Source organism: Panulirus ornatus, chromosome 3 (assembly GCF_036320965.1).
Source record: "Panulirus ornatus isolate Po-2019 chromosome 3, ASM3632096v1, whole genome shotgun sequence".
NCBI classification, from domain to species: domain Eukaryota; kingdom Metazoa; phylum Arthropoda; class Malacostraca; order Decapoda; family Palinuridae; genus Panulirus; species Panulirus ornatus.
The window spans coordinates 61,806,066-61,821,680 of NC_092226.1; the positions used below are offsets into that span (position 1 = coordinate 61,806,066).

A 15,615-nucleotide genomic window follows, 5' to 3' on the forward strand; every position below is an offset into this window, starting at 1 on the left:
GTATGTCTACATCACTGACGTGTATTACGTCACGATAGAATTCTCGCGAGCAAGGCCTCAGCCAGCACAACAAGAGTCAGGAACAAAATTTGCTCCAGTATTGGCCACTATAGATGGGACGATAAGCATAAAGGACAAGAAATACAGCAGACATTGGATTTGGGCTTCTCGTGTCATGATAAACTTGACTCTTGAAGATGGAAAGTTTTTTTTTTTTTAGAAAAGTGAATTACGAAAGCTTTCATTGATTCCACTTTGCATTTGAGAGAAATCAAGACGGTATCATTGCTGTAAATCCCCGTGTGGCTGGTCGCCACACACAAACTGTGGGAAGCAGCAGACAGTTACATGTCATAAGTTTAGGTCTTGGGATATAGACACATCCCAGACGGTTCACGAGAGGTGTGGCCAGAATTATATTACCTGAAGGAGAGAGAGAGAGAGAGAGAGAGAGAGAGAGAGAGAGAGAGAGAGAGAGAGAGAGAGAGAGAGAGAGAAGCAACATCACAGCAGGAGACTTCATTAAGAGCGTTAGAAGGTTTTTGATTCTATTATCGTTGAGGTGAAGGAGGAAGAAGATGGGGGCATCCTGGGTGTGAGAACAGGACTCAGAACTAAGACGGCTGAAGATTTATGAAATAGCTGCTCAAAATCAAGATGATTACGCCACCTATACAACGGCCTCGAGGTTCATTTCTTAATGTTCGATATGTGGGATGACCGGAGGAGAGTTCAGCTTTCATACTGTACTTATCCTGTTCACGTCTCTGGAAACTGTATCTAAGTAAATATGAAAAAAAAGGTCACGTATTTACTCAAATACAAACCTGAAATGTTCCATCTAGCAGGTCGGTGATCCCATACTAGTGTTGACTTTACATTCTTTCCTTCAGCTCCGGCACCAGACGACCACGAGTCGTCCCGGTATGTTTCATGTGAGACGACCTGCGTGTAGCGCCTCCACCTGTTTACCCTCTGCTGGTACTGCTGCTGCTGCTGGTACTGCTGCTGCTGCTGCTGCTGCTGGTACTGCTGGTACTGCTGCTGCTGCTGGTACTGCTACTGCTGCTGGTACTGCTGCTGCTGCTGCTGCTGGTACTGCTGCTGCTGCTGCTGCTGGTACTGCTGGTACTGCTGCTGCTGCTGGTACTGCTACTGCTGCTGGTACTGCTGCTGCTGCTGCTGCTGGTACTGCTGGTACTGCTGCTGCTGCTGGTACTGCTACTGCTGCTGGTACTGCTGCTGCTGCTGCTGCTGGTACTGCTGCTGCTGCTGGTACTGCTGCTGCTGGTACTGCTGCTGCTGGTACTGCTGCTGGTACTGCTGCTGCTGCTGCTGCTGGTACTGCTGCTGCTGCTGCTGGTACTGCTGCAACTGCTGCTGCTGTTTATGCTGTTGTTGTGCCTCATCCGTCTGTGCCCTGCATGCCCAGGCAATTATGTGCTTCTGCTTCATTACTGACCACTAATATGTGTCAAAGAGAAGAGGTTTCTCTCTCTCTCTCTCTCTCTCTCTCTCTCTCTCTCTCTCTCTCTCTCTCTCTCTCTCTCTCTCTCTCTCTCTCTCTCTCTCTCTCTCTCTCTCTCTCTCTCTCTCTCTCTCTCTCTCATCGAAGCATATGTGCTTCTGTCTCTGGTCTCAGGACGTTGGTGCTCCCTCTCTCTGGTCATAGCTCAAAACATTGATGTTTCTCACTCTGGTCTTAGTTTAGAACGCTGGTGCTTCCCTCTTTGGTCTCGAATGAGATCGCTGGTGTCTCCCTCCCTGATCTCGACTCAGATCGCTGGTGCTTCCCTCCCTGGTCTCGACTCAGATCGCTGGTGCTTCCCTATCTGGTCTCAGCTCAGAACGTTTTACACTTCCCTCCCTGGTCTCGGCTCAAAACGTTTTACACTTCCCTCCCTGGTCTCAACTCAGAACGTTTTACACTTCCCTGCCTGGTCTCAACTCAGAACGTTGGCACTTCCCTCCCTGGTCTCAACTCAGAATGTTGACACTTCCTTCCCTGGTCTCAGAACGTTAACGCTTGCCTCTCTGGTTATCAGAAATCTGGTGCTTCTCTCTTTAGCCCTTAGAACGCTTTTGCTTCCCGCTGTGGCTCTTGGGGCGCTGGTGCTTCCCTTTCTGGCTCTCAGACCACTTGTGCTTCCATTTCCGTCTCTCAGAGTGTTGCTGTTTCTCTTTCTAGACGCTGGTGCTTTTCTCTCTAGCTCAGTGCTCAGGTGCTTCTCCACCCAGCTCAGGGCACTGGTCCTTTTCTACTGAGGTTAGAACGCTGGTGTTTCTCCTACCTAACTCAGAATATTGGTCATTCTCTACTTAGCTTAGAGCGCTGGTGCTTCTCTGCCGAGTTCAAAACGCTAGCGTTTCTTCCTCGGTCCCAGAACTATAGTAGTCGAACGTGAAATATATCTGGCTTTGTATCCTCTGGCCTCCTATCAACTTCTAATTTCAACCGGAATATTATTCTTAGAAACACATTTTCCACTTTCATTTTATCTTCATCATCATCATCATCATCATAATAATAATAATAATGATGATAATAATAATAATGATTAATTTGTTTTTTTTCATCACTTTCAATTGTATAGGAGTAAGTGATTTTCCCTAATGATTGGTGGCGTCAGATGTGTTAATAATGTAAGGGAATTGATAAGATATATTTGCAAAACGTATGTACCCATTGAAATAAGCATTGATTTAACTGCGTATGTAAAGAGAAAAAGTGGTTATAATTACTGATGTAGCAATCGTCTGATCTGCGTTGTGCTCTTGTCAGAAAAAAAAAACATACGGTGTCTGTTGTAGAAAGTGTCTTAGTTTAAAATGTCCTTTGTGTCTACATGAGCCATAGAATTTTCAAAGTCCTCATCTATGCAATTTCAAAGACAGGAATGAGTGATACGAGTAGTGTTTTGCAGTGATGAGAACAGTTGATATAATGTTAATATATGTTATGATAACTTAATGATGATCTTCTTCCTAATGGAGATTGTGTAATGAAGTTTGCCCTAGAATAAGTTTAGAGAGTTGTTTGCCGGGAGCTGTGTTATGAAGATGAATGCTGGGATTGAAGTATTTCTAAGATAATGAATTCCATGACCAAAAAATATTAGAATGATGTCTGCATTCATAACAACAGTAATATATGGGACATATTAGTAATAATGAAAAGATTTGTATTATGATAATCATGATAAGGACTGTGAAATGGAAATTCGTGTTAGGAGAACAGTAATCATACAGTGATGTTTTTTGTTGTAAAAACAGCAATATAATGATGTTTGCGAGAATTACTAGTTATATACACTGAACTTTGCCGTGCTAACAATTACATAATGATAATTACCGAAACAAATTAGTTATATGTTGATAAATGACATTGTGGCAGTTATATATTTATATATATATATATATATATATATATATATATATATATATATATATATATATATATATTATTGTTTTGCTTTGTCGCTGTCTCCCGCGTTTGCGAGGTAGCGCAAGGAAACAGACGAAAGAAATGGCCCAAACCACCCCCATACACATGTATATACATACACGTCCCCACACGCAAATATACATACCCATACATCTCAATGTACACATATATATATACACACACAGACATATACATATATACACATGCACACAATTCACACTGTCTGCCTTTATTCATTCCCATCGCCACCTCGCCACACATGATATAACAACCCCCTCCCCCCTCATGCGTGCGAGGTAGGGCTAGGAAAAGACAACAAAGGCCCCATTCGTTCCCACTCAGTCTCTAGCTGTCATGTAATAATGCACCGAAACCACAGCTCCCTTTCCACATCCAGGCCCCACAGAACTTTCCATGGTTTGCCCCAGACGCTTCACATGCCCTGGTCCAATCCATTGACAGCACGTCGACCCACTCTATTCCTTGCACGCCTTTCACCCTCCTGCATGTTCAGGCCCCAATCACTCAAAATCTTTTTCACTCCATCCTTCCACCTCCAATTTGGTCTCCCACTTCTCCTCGTTCCCTTCACCTCTGACACATATATCCTCTTGGTCAATCTTTCCTCACTCATTCTCTCCATGTGCCCAAACCATTTCAAAACACTCTCTTCTGCTCTCTCAACCACACTCTTTTTATTACCACACATCTCTCTTACCCAATTATTACTTACTTGATCAAACCAATTCACACCACATTATGTCCTCAAACATCTCATTTCCAGCACATCCATCCTCCTGCGCACAACTCTATCCATAGCCCACGCCTCGCAACCATACAACATGGTTGGAACCACTATTCCTTCAAACATACCCATTTTTGCTTTCCTAGATAATGTTCTCGACTTCCACACATTCTTCAAGGCTCCCAAAATTTTCGCCCCCTCCCCCACCCTATGATTCACTGCCGCTTCCATGGTTCCATCCCCTGCCAAAGCCACTCCCAGATATCTAAAACACTTCACTTCCTCTAGTTTTTCTCCATTCAAACTTACCTCCCAGTACACTTGTCCCTCAACCCTACTGTACCTAATAACCTTGCTCTTATTCACATTTACTCTCAGCTTTCTTCTTTCACACACTTTACCAAACTCAGTCACCAGCTTCTGCAGTTTCTCACACGAATCAGCCACCAGCGATGTATCATCAGCGAACAACAACTGACTCACTTCCCAAGCTCTCTCATCCACAATAGACTGCATACTTGCCCCTCTTTCCAAAACTCTTGCATTCACCTCCCTAACAACCCCATCCATAAACAAATTAAACAACCATGGAGACATCACACACCCCTGCCGCAAACCTACATTCACTGAGAACCAATCACTTTTCTCTCTTCCAACACGTAGACATGCCTTACATCCTCGATAAAAACTTTTCACTGCTTCTAACAACTTGCCTACATATATATATATATATATATATATATATATATATATATATATATATATATATATATATATATATATATATATATATATATATATATATATATATATATACATATATATATATATATATATATATATATATATATATATATATATATATATATATATATATATATATATATATTTAATGTTAGTCACGTAACATTTGTATAATGATGCTTGCCTTATTATTGATCGAATAATGAGATCTGCAATTAACAAAAATTATAAAGTGTCTGCTGATATGATAATTGTATACTGACAATGTCATAATGATAACTATATAATGTTGCTTATGATGATAAATAAGGATTATTTTTCTACTAATCATTTTCTTAATGGATGATTGTGAAATGATGCTATTGTCTATATTGATAACATGTGTATAATGGAGATGTTTTCTATGATAATGATTGTATAATGAACACATTTTCTATAATAACAATTGTATAATGACCATGTCATAATGAGGACATCTTCCATACCCTATATAAAGATTATATAATACTATTTATGACTGATTTTCTGATGTTCAGAAAAATAGGGATTTTATATGATAGTTATAATTTCTACAGATGTAAAATTTAATATTTCCATAATGATAGTCATACTATTAACGTATTTGTAGTAAGAATATATAAAGCAAAAAAAAATAGTTTTTTTGAAAATAGGGCTTTTTAACGATTACAAAATCATTGATGATAAGGACAATTATTTCCGTAGTAAGAATTGTGCTTCATTGCTTTTGATACAAATAAAAGCCGTCTCGAATAATGCTTTCCTGGGTCTTAATGGATTCTCCTATACACTAATGACTAACCTTAACAAAAGCCAACCAACGCATACCTTTCATCCTTTAACAAAAATCTTCCTTAATTGTCAAGATCTAACATTAGACTCAATAAGAGACTTAACATTGATGTACTTCCAGAAGTAATAAAAGCTTAATATATCAACGTTTTCGCTTAACTAAAGAGAAGCTAAAGGCTAACAATATCCATACTACTCGGTCGTATATCACTGTATTTAAAGCCTTGACTGAAGCTAAAGACCTGGAGGTATTCTGTCCTTGATGAAAGCTATATCAAGCAGGTTTTTCTTGCATTCACAGCAGCTATAAGATAACCGGGGTTCTACGCGATGCAAAGTATAGCTTATCGGTGTTCCAGTCTTAAATGCTAAAGTTCAAAAGTATTACACCTATAAAAGCTATGATTCAGAAACGTTCAAGCATTATAAGCTTTTAGGAAGCTGCAACTGAGAATTGTGCCGGCTTTAAAAGCTTTAATTGAAGCGTGTTCTTACCTACCTCATGGGTCACATGCATAGTGGTAGTGTACGTGGTGGTTGTCATGGGTCACATGCATAGTGGTAGTGTACGTGGTGGTTGTCATGGGTCACATGCATACTGGTAGTGTACGTGGTGGTTGTCATGGGTCACATGCAGAGTGGTAGTGTACGTGGTGTTTGTCATGGGCTACATGCATTGTGGTGGTTGTCATAGGGCACATGCATAGTGGTAATGTACGTAGTGGTTGTCATGTGCCACCTGCATCGTGGTAGTGTACGTGGTGATTGTCATGGCCCACATGAATGGTGGCAATGTACGTGGTGGTTGTTATGTGCCACATGCATAAGCAGTGGAAGCGTACGTTGTGGTTATCATGGGCCACATGCATAGTGGTAGTGTACTTGTTGGTTGTCATGGGCCACATGCATAGTGGCAATGTACGTGGTGGCTGGCATGTGCCACATGCATATGCAGTGGTAGTGTACGTGGTGGGTGTCATGGGCCACATGCATAGTGGTAGTTTACGTATTGGTTGTCATGGGTCACATGCATAGTGGTAGTGTACGTGTTGGTCGTCATGGGTCACATGCATAGTGGTAGTGTACGTGGTGGTTGTCATGGGTCACATGCACAGTGGTAGTGTAAGTAGTGATTGTCATGTGCCACATGCATAGTGGTAGTGTACGTGGTGGTTGTCATGTGCCACATGCATATGCAGTGGTAGTGTACGTGGTGGTTGTCATGTGACATATGCATATGCAGTGGTAGTGTATATGGTGGTTGTCATGGGCCACATGCATATGCAGTGGTAGTGTACGTGTTGGTTGTCATGCGTCAAATGCTTAGTGGCAGTGTACGTGGTGGTTGCCATGTGTCACATGCATTGTGGTAGTGTACGTAGTGGTTGTCATGGTCCACATGCTTAATGGTAGAGTATGTTGTGGTTGTCATGGGCCACATACATAGTGGTAGTGTACGTGGTGGTTGTCATGGGTCACATGCATACTGGTAGTGTACATGGTGGTTGTCATGGGCCACATGCATAGTGGTAGTGTATGTGGTGGCTGTCATTGGTCACATGCATAGTGGTAGTGTACGTGGTGGTTTTCATGGGTCACATACATAGTGGTAGTGTACGTGGTGGTTGTCATGGGTCACATGCATAGTGGTAGTGTACGTGGTGGTTGCCATGGGTCACATGCATGATGGTGGTTTTCATGGGCCACATGCATAATGGTAGTGTACGTAGTGGTTGTCATGTGCCACCTGCATTGTGGTAGTGTATATGGTGGTTGTCATGTGTCTCATGCATAGTGATAATGTATGTGGTGGTTGTCATGGGTCATATGCATAGTGGTAGCGTACGTGGTGGTTGCCATAAGCCACATGCATAGTGGTAGTGTACGTGATGGTTGTCATGTGCCACATGCATATGCAGTGGTAGTGTACGTGGTGGTTGTCATGGGCCACAAGCATACGCAGTGGTACTGTACGTGGTGGTTGTCATGGGTCACGTGCAGATTGGTATTGTACGTGGTGGTTGTCATGGGTCACATGCGTAGTGGGGGTGTACGTGGTGGTTGTCATGGGCCACATGCATAGTGGTAGTGTACGTTGTGGTTGTCATGGGTCACATACATAGTGGTAGTGTACGTGATGGTTATCACGGGTCACATGCATAGTGGTAGTGTACGTGGTGGTTATCGCTGGCCACACGCATGGTGGTAGTGTACGTGGTGGTTGTCATGGGTCACATGCTCAGTGGTAGTGTACGTGGTGGTTGTCATGGGTCACACGCATAGTTGTAGTGTACGTGGTGGTCATGGGCCACATGCATAGTGGCAGTGTACGTTGTGGTTGTCATGGGCCACATACATAGTAGTAGTGTACGTGGTGGTTGTCATGGGTCACATGCATAGTGGTGGTGTACGTGGTGGTTGTCATGGGTCACATATATAGAGGTAGTGTACGTGGTGGTTGTCATGGGTCACATGCATAGTGGTAGTGTACGTGGTGCTTGTCATAGGCCACATGCATAGTGGTGGTTGTCATAGGCCATATGCATAGTGGTAGTGTACGTAGTGGTTGTCATGGGTCACATGCATAGTGGTAGAGTACGTGGTGGTTGTCATGTGCCACACGTATAGTGGTAGTGTACGTGGTGGTTGTCATGTGTCACATGCATTGTGGTAGTGTACGTGGAGGTTGTCATGGTCCAAATGCATAGTTGCAATGTACGCGGTGGTTGTCATGTGCCACATGCATATGCAGTGGTAGTGTACGTGATGGTTGTCATTGGTCACATGCATAGTGGTAGCGTACATGTTGGTTGTCATGGATCACATGCATGGTCGTAGTGTACGTGGTGATTGTCATGGGTCACATGCATAGTGTAAAGTACGTGGTGGTTGTCATGAGCCACATACATAGTGGTAGTATACGTGGTGGTTGTCATGGGCTACATGCATAGTGTTAGTGTACGTGGTGGTTGTCATTGGTCACATGCATGGTGGTAGTGTACGTGGAGGTTGTCATGGGTCACATACTTAGTGGTAGTGTACGTGGTGGTTGTCATGGGTCACATGCATAGTGTAAAGTACGTGGTGGTTGTCATGAGCCACATACATAGTGTTAGTGTACGTGGTGGTTGTCATTGGTCACATGCATGGTGGTAGTGTACGTGGTGGTTGTCATGGGTCACATACTTAGTGGTAGTGTACGTGGTGGTTGTCATGGGTCACATGCATACTTGTATTGTACGTGGTGGTTGTCATGGGTCTCATACATAGTGGTAGTGTACGTGATGGTTATCATGTGTCACATGCATAGTGGTAGTGTACGTGGTGGTTATCACTGGCCACACGCATGGTGGTAGTGTACGTGGTGGTTGTCATGGGTCACATGCTTAGTGGTAGTGTACGTGGTGGTTGTCATGGGTCACATGCATAGTGGTAGTGTACGTGGTGGTCATGGGCCACATGGATAGTGGTAGTGTACGTGGTGGTCATGGGCCACATGGATAGTGGCAGCGTACGTTGTGGTTGTCATGGGCCACATACATAGTGGTAGTGTACGTGATGGTTGTCATGGGTCACTTGCATAGTGGTGGTGTACGTGGTGGTTGTCATGGGTCACATACATAGAGGTAGTGTACGTGGTGGTTGTCATGGGTCACATGCATAGTGGTAGTGTACGTGGTGCTTGTCATGGGCCACATGCATAGTGGTGGTTGACATAGGCCATATGCATAGTGGGTAGTGTACGTAGTGGTTTGTCATGGGTCACATGCATAGTGGAAGTGTAACGTAGTGGTTTGTCATGGGGTCACATGCATAGTGATAGTGCGTCCGTGGTGGTTGGTCATGTGCCACACGTATAAGTGGTAGTGTATGTGGTGGTATGTCATGTGCCACATGCATATGCAGTGCTAGTGTACGTGATGGTTGTCATGGGCCACATGCATAGTGGTAGTGTACGTGTTGGTTGTCATGGATCACATGCATAGTGGTAGTGTACGTGGTGGTTGTCATGGGTCACATGTATACTTGTAGTATACGTGGTGGTTGTCATGGGCCACATACGTAGTCGTAGTGTACGTGGTTGTTGTCGTTGGTCACATGCACAGTGGCAGTGTACGTGGTGGTTGTCATGGGTCACATGTATACTTGTAGTGTACGTGATGGTTGTCATGGACCACATACATAGTGGTAGTATACGTGGTGGTTGTCATGGATCACATGCATAGTGGTAGTGTACGTGGTGGTTGTCATGGGTCACATGCATAGTAGTAGTGAACGAGGTGGTTGTCATGGTCCACATACATAGTGGTAGTATACGTGGTGGTTGTCATGTGTCACATGCATAGTGGTAGTGTACGTGGTGGTTGTCATGGGTCACATGCATAATGGTGGTTGTCATGGGCCACATGCATAGTGGTAGAGTACGTAGTGGTTGTCATGTGCCACCTGCATTGTGGTGGTGTGCGTGGTGGTTGTCATGTGCCACATGCATAGTGGTAGTGTATGTGGTGGTTGTCATGTGCCACATGCATATGCAGTGGTAGTGTACGTGGTGGTTGTCATAGGCCACATGCATAGTGGTAGTGTTCGTGGTGGTTGTCAAGTGCCACATGCATATGCAGTGGTAGTGTACGTGGTGGTTGTCAAGGGCCACATGCATATGCAGTGGTAGTGTACGTGGTGGTTGTCATGGGTCACATGCATAGTGGTAGTGTATGTGGTGGTTGTCATGTGTCCCATGCATTGTGGTAGTGTACGTTGTGGTTGTCATGGGTCACATGCATAGTGGTAGTGTACGTTGTGATGTCATGTGCCACATACATAGTGGTAGTGTACGTGGTGGTTGTCATGGGTCACATGCATAGTGGTAGTGTACGTTGTGGTGTCATGTGCCACATACATAGTGGTACCGTACGTGGTGGTTGTCATGGGTCACATGCATAGTGGTAGTGTACGTTGTGGTGGCATGTGCCACATACATAGTGGTAGTTTACGTGGTGGTTGTCATTGGCCACACGAATGGTGGTAGTGTACGTGGTGGTTGTCATGGGTCGCATGCATAATGGTAGTGTACGTGGTGGTTGTCATGGATCATATACATAGTGGTAGTGTACGTGGTAGTTGTCATGGGTCACATGTATAATGGTAGTGTACGTGGTGGTTGTCATGGGTCATATACATACTGGTAGTGTACGTGGTGCTTGTCATGGGTCACATGCATAATGGTAGTGTACGTTGTTGTTGTCATGGGCCACATACATAGTGGTAGTGTACGTGGTGGTTGTCATGGGTCACATGCATAATGGTAGTGTACGTGGTGGTTGTCATGGGTCATATACATAGTGGTAGTGTACGTAATGGTTGTCATGGGCCACATGCATATGCAGTGGTAGTGTATGTGGTGGTTGTCATGGGTCACATGCATAGTGGTAATGTATGTGGTGGTTGTCATGTGTCACATGCATTGTGGTAGTGTACGTGGTGGTTGTCATGGGTCACATGCATAGTGGTAGTGTGCGTTGTGGTTGTCATGGGTCACATGCATGTGGTAGTGTATGTTGTGGTTGTCATGCGCCACATACATAGTGGTAGTGTACGTGGTGGTTGTCATGGGTCACATGCATAGTGGCATTGCACGTGGTGGTTGTCATTGGCCACACTCATGGTGGTAGTGTACGTGGTGGTTGTCATGGGTCGCATGCATAATGGTAGTGTACGTGGTGGTTGTCATGGGTCATATACATAGTGGTAGTGTTCGTGGTGGTTGTCATCTGCCACATGCATAGTGGTGGTGTACGTGGTGTTAGTCATTGGCCACACGCATGGTGGTAGTGTACGTGGTTGTTGTCATGGGTCACGTGCATAGTGGAAGTGTACATGGTGGTTGTCATGGGTCACATGCATTGTGGTAGTGTACTTGGTGGTTGTCATGGGTCATGCATAGCGGTAGTGTATGTGGTGGTTGTCATGGATCACATGCATAGTGGTAGTGTACGTGGTGGTTGTCATGGGTCACATACATAGTAGTAGTGTACGTGGTGGTTGTCATGTGTCACATTCATAGTGGTAGTGTACGTTGTGGTTGTCATGGACCACATGCACAGTGGGAGTGTACGTTGTGGTTGTCATGGACCACATACATAGTGGTAGTGTACGTGGGGGTCTTAGAATGATCTTTAACACCTCAGTGTAGAAGGTGTTCAAGATGTTTCGGTTGGTGGATGACGGCCTTCATGACCCACCCTGGCACTAGAGAGTCCTAAAGCCCAACCAACCAACCAACCAACCATGTTCCAACCTGGATTAAAAACTTCAATTTTGATTGCTATCCAGCTCGATGATAAAGTCTATGATTCCCTGGCGCTTCATCATTATCTCACTCAGTGCTTCATCCGTGTCTCATTCGTTTGGTTTCATAACCAAGAGAAAGGCTATGCTTTATTGGTGCTGCAGCCACAGGAACAGATCAACTTCTCTGATGTGATTCAAACTTTGACAGTGGTCACAGTTTATAAAATGAAATCTTTATTTGGATTTAGACCACAGTCTTTTAAAATGTGTCAGCCATAACGAAATAACGCATCATAGATGACTGAAAACATTTACAAAATATACTTGAGTTCTAGCCATATTAAAAGACAATACATGTCTTATTATACGGTTTGTATATCACTGAACTTCTAAATATATTTCTACCGAAATAAATCCTTGATTTAGTTATGTCTATTCAAAAGTATGTCACATCTAAACTAATTTTGATTCCGCCCTTCATAAATCCTGACTCCAATTGTTTCGGATATATCAAACCTTCTGTGATGTTCAAGTTCTAAACAAAACCTTGTTGCAGTGATAATCCAGCCTTAATAAATCCTTGCTGCAGTGATGCTCCTTTAACTAACCCTTACAGAAGTGATGTTCCAGCCATGACTAATCAATTGATGATGCTGTAGACTCTTATCTAAATGAGTCCCTAAGCAAAGTCCTACCCATACTGATGTTCCAGCCATAAATCAATCCTTCAAAGGATGATGTTTCAGTCTTGATAAATCCTTACTAATGCCCCAGTCATGTTCAATCTCTTCTAAAGTTATGTTTCAGTCTTGATAAATCCTTAGAAGTAATCCAACCTCAATCATTCGTTAAAGAAGTAATGTTTCCACCTTAATTAACCTTTATTAGAAAGAAAATCCGTCTACTTATCTCTGTCTATTATCTTTTTTTCATTCCAAATTTAATGAGTTGGCTCAGATAACTGCTCCTTTCCCTACACCTCGAAGCTTTTGAACTCTCCACCTTCTTATATCTTTTCAAATCACTATTAACTGGCACATTTCAAAAGACAGATCTTTCACTTCCTTCAAAAGTCGTAAATATTTTCCCTTGTCTTCTCTTTTTCCGTTTCATAATTATCTCTGTATTTCAATCAAGGACCGGCCTTGATGTGGACTTTTGTCCGTGACTGGAGCCTTCAACATAAGAAATGAGGTATATAAAACCTTCGTAGCATACAAACACACACAGACACATACACACACATCCTCAACCCATGCTGCCCAGTGGGTTTAAGCCAAACTTGGGCGTCCTCACTTTTAACAGGACTTCATTTTTTTTCTTTTTTCACTTGCGCGCTATGATGACTGGTTAGATGAGACTAAAGTCTCCATTCACACTTCCTCTTACAAGGTGCTTCCATCGCGCTAGATTCCCAGTCTTTCCTCGAGCATCTTCATGTGGAGCATCCTCAACCCTGATGACTTCCCTCACAGCATCGGCCACTTGCCTCTCCTCCTTGTGCCATCTTTTTGTCCTGCTATATATTCTTACCTCACTGCCATTCTGTGGACTCCTTCACACCAAATGATCTCACATCTTCAGCCTTCAGTCAATTCATCTTCCTGATACCATCCAGACTATGTGAATTAATTATCTATCTCCGTTGCTCTTATCTTTATACATATCCTGTCCAAACCTGGGTTTCACAGCTGTGCATCAGAGGTGTTACAAGCTTCCTGCACAACCAATTTTTTTCCCCTTTCCCTTGCGTGACTCCGCTTTCGTTTTCAACTTTCCCACTGCCAACCCTGCGAAACTTTACTCCCAAATATTTGCACTCGTCCGCAACTTCCTGGGTTCTCCACCTTGCAAGTGGACCTTACAACCTCATTTCTCATCCCTCGCATAAAAATAACGTCTTTCCTTTTTACTGGCACACACCAGCAACCTCTTCCTCCTACATATACACCGCCGAATTGGCTCAACCATTCTATCCAGTTCCTCTGGCATGACTGACAACACAGCGTCCTCTGCATACAGCAACCTCGTCATTATTCATTCTCTCTCTGTGGATAACACGATCAGCCAACATCCTACCGTACACCCTGCTACCTGTGCTAAGGAGACATGTTCTATAATGTTTGCATTCTCTTCTCCGACACAGTGGAACTATTACTCTCTTCATCCAGTCACCAAGCACCTGACCAAATGTTTACTACAGTGATGTTTATGTATAAATCTATCCCAACTTATGTGATGATTCATTGAGCCGCAATGAATCATTATTAGATCAATGTCTCATCGTTAATCAATCCTCATTAATAAGATGTTCTAGTCTCATCACATCCTTAACGTAGCGAGACTGTAGCTTTGGTAAATCCTTACTGTAGTGAGGCTGTATCGTTGGTAAATCCTTACTGTAGTGAGACTGTAGCTTTGGTAAATCCTTACTGTAGTGAGGCAACAGACAATGAAACCCACCCTCGTGTGAGGATGTATCCTCAATACAACCTTGCTGTAGTGAGGCTGTAGTCTTAATGAATCCTTCCTTTAGTCGTAACCTTAGATAATCATTACTGAAGTAATATTGTAATGGTACTTCACTGAAAATACTCACTGATGTGCTTTACCTTAATAAAGACTTTATTACCTAAACATTGCAGCTTTAGGAAAGTTACTGTTTGATCAATGTCCTTTATTTTGTATCTTATCACGTATTGTGTATCTCAATATTGTCATCTTTAGATCCAGAAAGAACAAAATATTCTGATTCTGTTTGGTAAGATTTCTTTCATTCACAAGTTTGATAAAGTAAGTTTCAACCATTAGTAAAGATCATTATTCCATAGCGTTCCTGTCTCAGTTAAGTCCACAAAACAGTCTATTCCCAAACTTAATAAAGACAATAAGGACACTAAAGAGTGTAAGCCACATACAGCACATAAATTCTGCCCTCAGTTGATATCATATACATTATGAGATTGCTAGACCATCACAGACGTAGGATAGTGTAGTGTTGGGTCAGAGATGTGATGCAAAATACTAAGAATTAAGGGGAAAGTTTTGGGGAACTTGATACAAAAACTTTTAGATTTAAAGATGTCATTCGTTCATCATCTTTTAAAGACTTAGAAAACTTTTCGATGAGGGATTTTGTGTTGCTTTCCGTCAGTAAGTTATAATTATGTTTCAATGATCATAGTAGGAGAAATATGTCCACTTCCTCTAGACATGATTCTGCCTTACCCTAACTTATCTTTGCCTATGTTACCTATTGTGGCTTTGTGTCACAAAATTCCTGTTGGTCGAAGTGGTTGTACTGAGTGTATTGTACCCCTACTGCTGGTCTCTCTCATAAGAATGTTAAGTAACTGATCTAATCTTTACTTCTGGCCTGTTGCATTTAAACACGGGTACTGTTGTTCCTTGCGTACTAACCTTGCTACTACGAGACCCTTTAGTTCATTTATCTTCTAACATACATAGGAATGTATTAGTCATAGTAAATGAATTGACATTACTCTTCCTTACTAGCTATGAAATACATTTTCAGAATATGTCTCCCCCAAGACTTGCACGTTAATGTCCGACATTGTGA

General features: G+C 42.8%; 1 protein-coding gene across 1 annotated transcript in view; it reads left to right on the forward strand.

Annotated features, from left to right (window-relative positions):
• Positions 1-15,615, forward strand: part of LOC139759550 (QRFP-like peptide receptor) — an 84,866-nt gene that overhangs the window by 68,816 nt on the left and 435 nt on the right. The window lies entirely within an intron of this gene.